This window comes from Nicotiana tabacum, chromosome 19, assembly GCF_000715075.1.
Source record: "Nicotiana tabacum cultivar K326 chromosome 19, ASM71507v2, whole genome shotgun sequence".
Classification (NCBI taxonomy): domain Eukaryota; kingdom Viridiplantae; phylum Streptophyta; class Magnoliopsida; order Solanales; family Solanaceae; genus Nicotiana; species Nicotiana tabacum.
In genome coordinates this window covers 90,200,838-90,212,913 of record NC_134098.1, presented here as the reverse complement: position 1 = coordinate 90,212,913, position 12,076 = coordinate 90,200,838, and positions in this window count along the sequence as shown.

The window sequence follows — 12,076 nt, the reverse complement described above, 5'->3', positions numbered from 1 at the left end:
ATCATTAATTTAACCTTAGCCCAAAACTTGGAGCCCAATTTCTAACACCCAAAATTCTTTCCAAGATCAAAATCTCACACACCGTATAAGTGTGAACCAGCTGTATCAAGCCATAGCCATAACCCCAAATATAATCACATTGCATGCTACACAACTCACATGCTCGCAGCACCATTCCCGATCACAGTAATTACTCCAAACCAACCAAGTACAAGTATTAAACCTCGTATCAAGCTAAACCTCGTTCCAAAACCTTCGTACACTGCTGACAATAAAAGAAACATGCAAAAATCTCATGACCCCTTATCAGAGAAACAAGTCATGGAGCTCTCTCGCCCCAACCAGAACCACACTCCTCTCCTAAGCCGACTTTCAATATTAACCTCTCGAATATACCATAATCAAGCCTAATAGTACCTATTCTAGGTCAAATGACCTTATATTATTAAACACAATTGTCCCCCAGACACGCCACATCAATATAACTCTAGCCACAACTGCGCAATCTGTGTACCCAAATATGGAAGATGTCTCAAAGAAGAGAACTGTATTGCAAGTTCAACAAGCACCACCACAACCACAATGTTATAACCAACTCCTCAAATTTTGTGAAGAGTATAACCGTAGGCGCATATGCACAATTGTAGAGGAAGGAAATTAATAAATCAGATAAATTATCATAGAAATAGAATTTCCACACACGGCACGAACAACTCACGTGTCAATAATATAATTTGCCTGGCATAGTCACAGGCCTCTAGTCCCAGCATATCATACAGGAGCAATTAAACAAGTACACTTGTATATGATAATGAAATAAGATTCTCATGCTCCTGGACTGGTATAAATAACACGCCATAGTGTAACCATATGCAAAGTCTGCTATCACACTTCAAATCAGCAATTTGAAGTGTGAATAGTAACTACTCCGTTTATTCAAGAAAATTAGCCTCTTTGAAACCTCAAATGTAGCCTAGATAGTTTTCAACAAAGGTATGAATATTTGCCTTGATGCTCGCACATTGGCTCAAACCCCACATATATGCACACTTATAGAGCGTAGCTATCACAACTAAATAACGCAACTAGTGCCTCCACTGAGTTTAAAGAAAATACTCATCTCAAACAGGCCGCAACCCGAAATAATATATTTCTGAGAACTCCCAGTCTACAAATTCATCAAACACATGAATCACCATAACTGATCCCAACTCCAGCACTAGAATGACTAACACATCTTCCATTCACAATCTTCCCATAAGAAATACTTTCATAATTCTTCCGTGCCATATAGCAATAATTTGAATATCAGCAGTCTATCAACAAGGTGAGTACTGTAATACTAATGAACATCCGTAAGTCAAAACACAATGCGCCTTTTGAAATGTGCACCCTTCTCAGGGATTACCGAGAAATTATAACATTCATCTAATTATCTGAAATTGACCCTTCTATCCAAAATTCGTGATCTTCCTTTCAAGAATGAACTGCCACCTTGTACATGTAAATCCTAATCCCGCGCCACACACCACATCTATCATGCCATCATGTGACAAGCACGAGAATCTCATTATCAACTTTGGGTAACCAGCAAATTACATACCCGATCATTCAGTAACCTTCATCTTGCTTCCTTCCAGGAGGAATTTATAATACACAACATGTTCCATACAACGGTAGAATATATTCGGTTCAACCCATGGTAGAAACCATTAAGAACACTTTGAAATCCATTTGCACATAACCAAGCTATCAGAACTGAATCCCTCTAACTCAACCAAGCCACGCAGGTCACCAAGCCCAAGAATATTGCCACAAAAATTTTTGTAAAGTCTCACCACGTCATAATTACCCCTATAAATACCACAACCGAAACACTCACTCTGAAAATACCTTATTTGAGTCTAAGGCCATTTCATTCACCTACCTAATACCAAAATACAAAATCCATAATGATATATAAAAATGCCACTAGTCTCGACACCATCCAACTTAAATCTTAAATTTTTGCCCTAAACAAATCTGCCAAAAATTCTCAATTGCTATATATAATTCTCAAACACATTAGAATTTTCTCGGGAGTCACCCATTTTGCTCAAATCTAATTTACTTCGCCCCAAACGGGCCGAAAGACATGTGCTCCTTTAGCACGGCCAACACTCAAATAAGTAACCCTGCCTTAACACGACCAATCGAATTCATACTTCGTGCGCACTACATCCTTCAAAATAACAACTTAATCATTCCATAATTTTCATATTTTCATAAAGTTCAATGTAACCCGTATCCAGGAATTTACTTACCCGAGTTATCCTCGACCTCCACCTCTGTAAGTCATAACTAACCCACAAATATGTCTCAAACCAAAACTAAAATCTAACATATATCCATAAAATTGAATTGTCAATAGCAGACTCCCCCACTTGGCTAAAATCCATAGAACAAAGCACTCGATAACTCATAATACCCATACTTCATTACTGCCATAATACTGCAGTCAGTTCAACGAAAATTCTTCTCAAGCTTATGCAACACCCACCATAAAATACCTCAATCATCCGCTAAGTTAGCATTTATTCCCGCAACAATCAAGTCAAATTTTCTCAACCCGATTCAAATTCAAATCTCAACACATACGCCCCGTTGGTAGAAAAAAAACTCTCTATTCACATCATAAGGAAGAGACCTACATAGATTACTGCGCAGGAGATAACCCACCTGCTTAGTCTCAAATTGGCATATTGTTATACTCTTTTGCAGCCACAATTACTATGAAATCACTTAATCTTTTTGAGTCCAAACTCATTAACCAGACACAAGAATTTAATTCGCCCCAAAATTTAACAACGTGAAATATCTTTCAAAACATTCACACTCAAGATTGTACGTCACATCAAAACGAAAATAAAGCACCCGGTGGTCTTCCTTTACATTTCAAGGAAACACTTCTCATCATATTCAAATCGTCTTAACGTATCCCGATTTTACATCATACTCATCACAAAGCCATTCCACCGCTCATCGAGCCACAAATTCCACTCGTAGGGACATTACCGTACATATGAGTCCAAATGTACAGGTTACAACTGAAGCTACCGAGCCTAAGCTGCAGTCTAAACCTGGCCACAAGTCCTCCAAAGTAACCCATCACCAAAACACAGAATACACATCTTGAACCTCGTTCATAGAATCACAAGCCAGCGATGCACAGCTGATACCGAGCGCTCATGTGCGCATACGAATGCGTGGAAGGAATTCAAAGAGTTGTGTTTCAAGCTGAATCAATTCCGCACGATAGAATACAAGAAAGTAAAATTTTCCTAAGAGTTCGGCAGCCTCTCGTAGATAAGTACAGACGTCTCTGTATCGATCCGCAAGACTCAACTAAACCTTCTCATGACTCGTGAGACCTATGTAACCTAGAGCTCTGATACCAACTTGTCACGATCCAAAATCTAGCCTGTCGTGATGGCGCCTATCTCAATACTAGGCAAGCCGATAACATCAATAACCCCCGATTTCCTTTAGGTTTGAAAAACATAATATTTAAATACAGTACAAAATCCCACAAATATTGATACGAATACTCCCCAAATATTGATACGAATACTCCCCAAAATATAGTAAACAAGGAGATAGGGAAGGAGAGGCAAGGTCTGCGAAACACGACATCTACCTCTGAATCTACGGAAAATCAACTACACGAAAGAATCAACACCTGCTATGTCCGGGAACACCTGGATCTGCATACGAAGTGTAGGGTATAGTATGAGTACAATCAACTCAGCAAGTAACAATAATAAATAAAGAACTGAAGATAGTGACGAGCTACATAGTTATAGTTCATTTTTATTAACTCCAACAGAGAATAGACATGCTTTCAAATACAGTAGTTTAAGCCAAATCAATTTATACAGTTCAAGTTCATGTAATCCGGATATAAAATCTTTCAAAGAATTTCACAACAATGACAGATAGCAACTAAGTGCAACGACAACTGAAAGCAATTACAGCCTCTCAAGCAACAGTCACTCAACTCATCACAACAGCTCAATCACTCGGCTCTCAGCCCTCAGCACTCACACTCAATGGGTACTCGCGCTCACTGGGGTGTACAGACTCTAGAGGGGCTCCTACAGCCCAAGCGCTATAATCTGCACGGACAACTCACGTGCTATAGTATAATACAAGGATCCTCACGCGCAACTCACATGATGCACGGACAACTCACGTGCTATAATATAATACAAGGATCCTGCATGGACAACTCACGTGCTGCACGGACAGCTCACATGTTGCACGGACAACTCACGTGATATAATATCTCGCACAGACAATTCACGTGATATATTATAATATCTCACAATCAGGCCCTCGGCCTCACTCAGTCACAAATCTCTCCAGTCTTACGGGCTCTCAATAATCATGAAATCAGCCCAAACAACAATGATATGACGCATCAATAATGAACAATAGAGACTAAGATAAAATAAATAAGTAAACTGTGACTGAGTATAAAACAACAATTACGCAGGCAGTTCAACATGTACACGACCTTTGTGGGTCCCAACAGTACCAACATATAGCCTAAACATGGTTTATAACATAATTTGCAGTCAAATCTCTATAACACAGGGAGAGCATATAGCTAGCAACAAGTTATACAACTCTACAGTTTTACGGAATGGACCAAGTCCCAATTCCTACGGTGCACGCCCACACGCCCGTCACCTAGCATGTGTGTCACCTCCAGAATACTCACATAATCCAATAATCCAGGGTTTCATACCCTCAGGACCAGATTTAAAATCGTTGCTTACCTCATAGCGTGAAATTTTTTACTCTACTATGCCTTTGCCTCGCAAATCGGCCTCCAAATGCCTCGAATCTAGTCACAAATAATTTATTTCAGTCAATAAAATTTATTGGAATTAATTCCATAAGAAAATGCTAATTTTTCATAAAAATCCGAAATTTAGCTCAAAAATCGCCCGTGAGGCCCATGTCTCGGAACCCGACAAAAGTTACAAAATACGACAACCCATTCAATTACGAGTTCAACCATACTAATTTCACTCAAATCCGACTCTGAATCGGTGTTCAAATCCCAAAAATTTATTTTATGAAATTTCTTCAATTTTTCCCAAATTTCCATCTCAAAGTACTGATTACATGATGAAAACAATGATATATTCATGTATGTTAACCAAATCTGGGTTAGAATCACTTATCCCGATGAATTTCTTGAAAATCCCACAAAACATTGCCACAAACCGAGCTCCCAAAGTTCAAATGTGAAATAATACCCAAACCCTCGATATTATAATACACAATATGACCCCTCATTGTGCTGACCGCACCATTTTTGTGCGGGCCTCACATTCCAGGTTCTGCGGTCGCACAAAAACTGTGCGGTCCGCACTTCGCAGCTTCTCCACTACCAGGCTTCAGTAAATTGGCCATAGCTTTCTCTACAGATGTTCAAATTTAACTTTTTATTTTAGCCATTTCAAGCCAAATTCTACTACGGACTTTCAAATAATTTTCGGACACGCTCCAAAGTCCAAAATTATCATACGGAGCTATTGAAATCATCAAAACTCTATTCTGGGCTCATTTACACATAAATCAACATCCGGTCAACTATTTAAACTTAAGCTTCCAACATGAAATTCATTCTTCTAAGCTAACTCCGAAATACCTTAAAACCAAAACATACAATTTACACAAGTCATAAGGCCTCGTAGGAAGTTATTTAAGACTTCAAATAGTTGAAAGGAGCATAAATGCTCAAAATGACTGGTCGGGTCATTACAAGGAGCCCCTCCGGAGTCTGCATACCCCCAGTAAGCGCATGTACCTATTGAGTGTGAGTACTGAGGGCGAAGAGCCGAGTGATTGAGCTATTGTGACGAGTTGAGTGCCTGTTGCCCCGAGAGGCTGTCACAACCCAATTTCACCTATAGGTCGTGATGGCGCCCAACACTATAGCTAGGCAAGCCAACTAATAAATTTAAAATAACCAAGAAAAATAAGTTTAATTCAATCAATGTGTGTGCCAAGACCTGGTGTCACAAGTGTATGAGCATATATTAGATTATACAAAACTCAAAATACTGTCTGAAATAAAATAGACAGAATGTAAATATAAGAAGAGACACTGGTAGCTGCAGAACGGCTCAAAAAGGCAGCTCACCACTTTGCCTCTGGATATCATGGATGTAAGACGATAGGTCCCCCACTAGTACTTGCCTCAGGTCCTGCACAAAAAAGTGCAGCAAGTGTAGTATGAGTACGTAAACAACGTGTACCCAGTAAGTATCAAGCCTAATCTCGAAGTGGTAGAGATGAGATGGCCGACTTTGACACTCACTATGGTTCAATAATAATAATTGAAATAAAACTAGAATATCTAAATCAGCATAATTCATAGAATATAACAATAGTTTGTTTAACGATCAGAAATAATTAAATTCCTTCAATTTCAAAAATTCTCAATATATTAATTAAATTCCTTCAATTTTCAATTTTCAATTTATCAATTAGTCTCATTTACAGGAATAACAATAATTCCTTAACAGGCAGGGATACTAATTCATTAAATTCCAAAGATTTTCAATTTATCAATTAGCTTCACAAGCTGCAATAAACTATCAAAGTATCGTGTAATTATTATTAGTAAGCATGATTTCTGTTGAGGTCGTTCTGCCCGATCCAGAGTATCGTGTACACTGTCGAGGGACGTGCGGCACGATCCATAGATGCATCTATCCTGCCGAGGCGTTCAGTCCGCTCCACAGGAAAGGAGAATATTTTTTTATGTACCTCCGGAAATAGAGCATATTTATTATAAGATAAATCCGGGAGGAAGAACAATTTCTCTTAACAATTAATTAATTTAAACAACAAAAATCAAGCATATGAGATTTTCATCCTTTAATATCTTTATCTAACAATTCATAATATATATATATATATATATATATATATATATATATATATATATATATACACGCACGGACTCTAGTCACCTCGTGCGTACGTAGCCCCCACAATTAGCAACAATTATTACTTTAATTGCCTATGGGAGAATTTTCCCCTCACAAGATTAGACAAGAGACTTACCTCGTCTTGCTCCAATTTAATCCACTTGTAGGACTTTTTCTCGATTATCCAACTTTGATTGGCTCGAATCTAACCAAAAATAATTCGATACAATCACTAAAATTTATAGGAATCAATTCTATAAGAAAATACTATATTTTCAATAAAAATCCTAAAATTAATTAAAACTTTATATGTGGGCCCATATCTCGGAATCCGGCGAAAGTTACGAAATCCGACAACTCATTCAATTACGAGTCCAACCATACCAGTTTCACTCAAATCTGACTCCGAATGGATACCGAAATCTCAAACATTCTTTTCTATGAGATTTCTAAAACTTTCTCATATTTCAATCTCAAAACACTAATTAAATGGTGAAAACAATGATATATTTGTGTATATAGACCAAATCTGGGTTGGAATCACTTATCCCAATATATTTCCTTGAAAATCTGCCAAAAGTCGCCTCATCTCAAGCTCAAGTTCGTCAAAAATGGCAAATGGGACGAATTTCCTCTTTTATAAATCTGCCCAGGCAGCCTTTGGAACTGGGCCTCGATCGTGGTTTCGATCATAGCCCTCGAGCCTAATTTAACTACAAACTTCCAAATAAAATTTTGTACACGCTCCTAAGTCCAAAATCACCATACGGGGCTGTTGGAATCGTCAAAATTCTATTCCGGGGTCGTTTTCTCAGAATGTTGACCGAAGTCAAACTTGACCTTTTAAAGCCAATTTAAGGAATCTAGTGTTCCGATTTCAACCCAAACACTTTCAAATCTCGAACCAACCATCCCCGCAAGTCATAAATCATTAAAAGCACATACAGAAAGTTTTTATTTTAGGGAACGGGGTTCTAAAAATCAAAATGACCAGTTGGGTCATTACAGAGGCGGTACTTGCTTTTCATTTGTTGATGCACTTAGTTGCTATCTGTCATTGTTGTGAAATTTCTGAAAGATTCTATATTCGGAGTACCTGCACTTTAACTGTATAAAACTGATTTGACTTAAATTGCCGAATTTGAAAGCATGTCTATTCTTTGTTGGAATTATTGAAATTGAACTGTATTTTTATAGCTCGTCACTACCTTCTCAGTTCCTTATTTATTTATGTTACTTGCTGAGTTGGTTGTACTCATGTTACACCCTTCACTTCATGTGCAGATCCAGGTGTGTTTGATCACGGAGGTCGTTGAGTTCGTGCACGATCGAGTATCGGAGACTACGAGGTAGCTGCCGGCGTCCGCAGACCTTGTCTCTCCTTCTATGTTTTCTTTCTTTTTTGTATTGGTACTTAGACACTGTTGTATTAGACTGGATATCTAGATACTCATGACTCAATGACACCCCAATGTCGGGCTATTTTTCCGCACTTATGTTTTGGGTTTTACCCCGTTTTTATGAAAAACTCCGGTTATTTTAAATGTTAATTCATTTCTGTTAAATGTTGAAAGTGTTTTGGAAATGTCGGCTTGCCTAGTATCACGATATCATCATCATCGCTATCAGAAGCCAAGGCTTCAGCTTCAGCTTCGAGCTCTTTAGCCTTTTTTATTTCTTCAGTAAGGTCGAAACCTTGAGCATGTATCTCTTCGAGGGTCTCCCTCCGAGCCCTACATTTAGCAAGTTCGGCAATCCAATGTGCTCGAGTGTCGGCAGTGTCTGCCGCCTCTCATGCATCCATCTAAGTAGCCTCGGCATCAGCCCGATACACGACAATTGACTTATCCGCCAAGATTTTCAACAACTCAACCTCCGCTTTGGCTTCAGCAAGCTGGGCTTCAAGCTCTTCGATCCTCTTAGCTTGAGCTGAACCCTTTTGCTTAACGTTTCGAAGCTGAACATCGGCCGATAATAAGTTGGTCAAAATGGTCTCTTTTTCCGCAACCAGGCGATCGATAGTCTCCTTTCACCGATTACATTCAGCTTTGATTTGATCGACTTCTTCCCGAAGTGATCCGATCCTTTCAACCTTTTGCTGCAGCTGAGACAACGAAGGGTTAACTTCCACAATCAAGTCAAACCCATACTTTAACAGAACGAGGTTCACCTGCTTATCAAGTTCAGCCTCTTCTTCACGAGCCTTAGCCAAATCCGCTTGGAGGTCCTTTATAGCCTCATCTTTTTGTCTGCAAAGAAGCCGCAAGGCGTCTCTCTCCCCCGAGACCTTCTGAAGATCGACCTCACACTGGCTAAGGTCGACTCAAAACCTACTAATGGCTTGCACAGTAGGGAAAGAACACGAGTCAAATTCGGAAAAGAACAAAGAAACCAAGTATAGTAAAATCATTACCCGAGTAATGAAACGTTGGGCATCTTCTAGTAGAAGAGAAGCATCCCCAATATCTGAAGTGTCATCGACTCCAGTAAAGCAATCCTGAAAGGGATCCCCTGCACTAGAGCCTCCGCCCATATCGGGGGGTCTTCAATTCTCGAGCTTCCTTTAACGCCTCTTCAGAAAAGGTAGGAAGAGAAGGTGAATAACCCACTGTCATAGTCCCAAGCGAATCACTCGGGGAGTTTCTATCAAGATTCGGGATCCCGGTGTCAACCACGACCGGTATAGCTGCCATTGGCTCAGGAGCTTCGGTGACCTCGATAGCTCTCGCAGACCGGGTCACCAAAGCCGAGGCACCTCCTTCTTCCTCTTATTCTTCTTCGTCTTCTTCTTCTTCTTCTTCTCTCAGTCATTGGACCGAGTCAATTAAAAGGACAATTGCCTTCCTCTTCACCCTTCGAGTTTTGGGCTTAGGGCCCTCTAACCGAGAGGCAGCTTTTCGCTTCTTGTCTTTTCCCGGTTTCAGGACCGGGGACTTGGTTCCTTCTTTACCACTCAAAGGCCACAAAGTGGCGTCCTTGGTTACACCTGCATGAAAGGAAATCGGTAACGAATGGAGCACAAAGAACACTTCGAAGAAAACGAGAAGTAAATCCTTACCATGGTTCTTGGCTTCCCATCTGCCTTTTGTCAAATCACGCCAAGCACGTTCGGCATAAGAGGAAGTCGAGGCTAACTTCCGAACCCAATCCTCGAGGTCGGGCACCGCTTGTGGCATCCAAGGGGTAGCTGTATATCGGGAAGAGACATTAGAAAAAATCGGGAAAGGATATAAAAAGCAATGTCTTATGAGAACCACTTACGGTCGAAATTCCATTCCTCGGGGAACGGCATCTTCTCTTCCGGAATAAGGTCACGAGTCCTCACCCGAATATAATGCTCCATCCAACCCCGATCCTTGTCTTCGTTGATGCTCGACATCAAAGCCTTCGATGACCGACGATAAAGTCTGATTAATCCTCGAAAGACTTGAGGCCGATACAACCGTATGAGGTGATTCAAGAAAAAATCCAACCCCCCGGCTTTGATGGAGAAGAAGCGAAGTAGGATTACTATACGCCATAGAGAGGGATGAATTTGACCGAGGGTAACCTGATATCTCTTGCAAAAATCAATGATCACCGGGTCGACCGGACCCAATGTGAATGGATAAGTGTAAACACTTAAAGAACCCTCCACATGGGTGATGACGCTCTTTTCGGGGGATGGAATTTGTAACACGACCTCGGAACCCCAGTTGTAGTCTTTTCTAACGGCCTCGAAGGATCGACCTGGGACGGATGAAGGATTCTCAACCTTAAAATCGATCTTCAGAGTACACGGGCCGGGGATGTAGTCATAGGTGGACGGCTCCACCGGCGCCTTGTCGCCAGACGACCGTGAAGAAGAAACTTTCTCCTTCTGAGGTACAATTTTCGAAGTCTTGGCCATTGATATGAGAAGAAGAAAGACAAAGGAAAGTGAAAAATTGACGACACCAAAACTCTGGTAGCGACAAGATTGGAAGAAAAGATGAGAAAATTTGGGGGAGAGAATGCGTAAAAGTGAAAAATGATAGATAAAAGAGTTATTTATAGGCTCGCATCATACGGTTCAATATCACAGGTGACCGACCGCCATCTGACAAACATTAAATACCTTGAAAGGCTAAATCGATGGGACAGCTATCGCATACGTCATGATCGATCCCTGTGAAAACGTCGGCTTATGACCCGATCGAACCACCAAAAATCCCATCGATTCTCACCGCATCTTTCGTGAGAAACGAGGGGACTATCTGTATACGGTCGAAATAGATTTCGGCCTTCCTACGTTCGATCGAGTTCGAGTGTTAAAAAGTCGGAGTGAGATTTTGGGAGTGAGCTCCAAAGTCAGTACTAACGAGCCTCGAGTCCGAAGGTCGCTCGAGGAGTCAGCTCGATAACCTTATCGAGCCCGTGACCGAATCGATCCGCAAGGCACTGCTTCGAGGTCGGAAATGCGCGACGCCCATCCCGAAGGTCGAACTCGAGCCAAGAACGGAGGGCCCGACCCAGTAACGAGTTCGAGCCAGTATCGAGCTCACAGACAAGAGCCGTTGCAGCCGCACCAAGAGAGAGAATCTTGGCGGGAATCGAGGAAGAAACAAACTATCATGGGTCTTCCACTATATGCTTTATTTTATTATTTTTTTTAATGACCCTCTACTATAAAAGGGAGAATCATTGTAAGCTATAAAAGGGAAGGAAAAAAAACACGGAAGAGAGGGGAACAAAAAGATCTTTTCTCCTATACAAAGATATTTCCTTGTACTCATTTTACTGGATCTTATTCATTCTTTCTATTCATCATTGTCATTCTCATAATCAAAATACTCGTGTCGTTATCTTCATATCAAAAGGTATTAAGGATATAAACTCCTCTAGATTACTGATTGGTAATACAAACTCCTCTAGATATTTTAATTACCTAATATCTATGGATGACTGTAAATATTTTTTATACTATTGTGTGTTACTTATAATCTGCCTTCTTTTTAAGATTGTAATTCTAATTATACTCTGCCTTCTTTTTAAGATTGTAATTCTAATTATACTCTCTCTCTCTCTAATGTGAGTAATGTTCCTCTAATATGTGGGATGATGGTGAA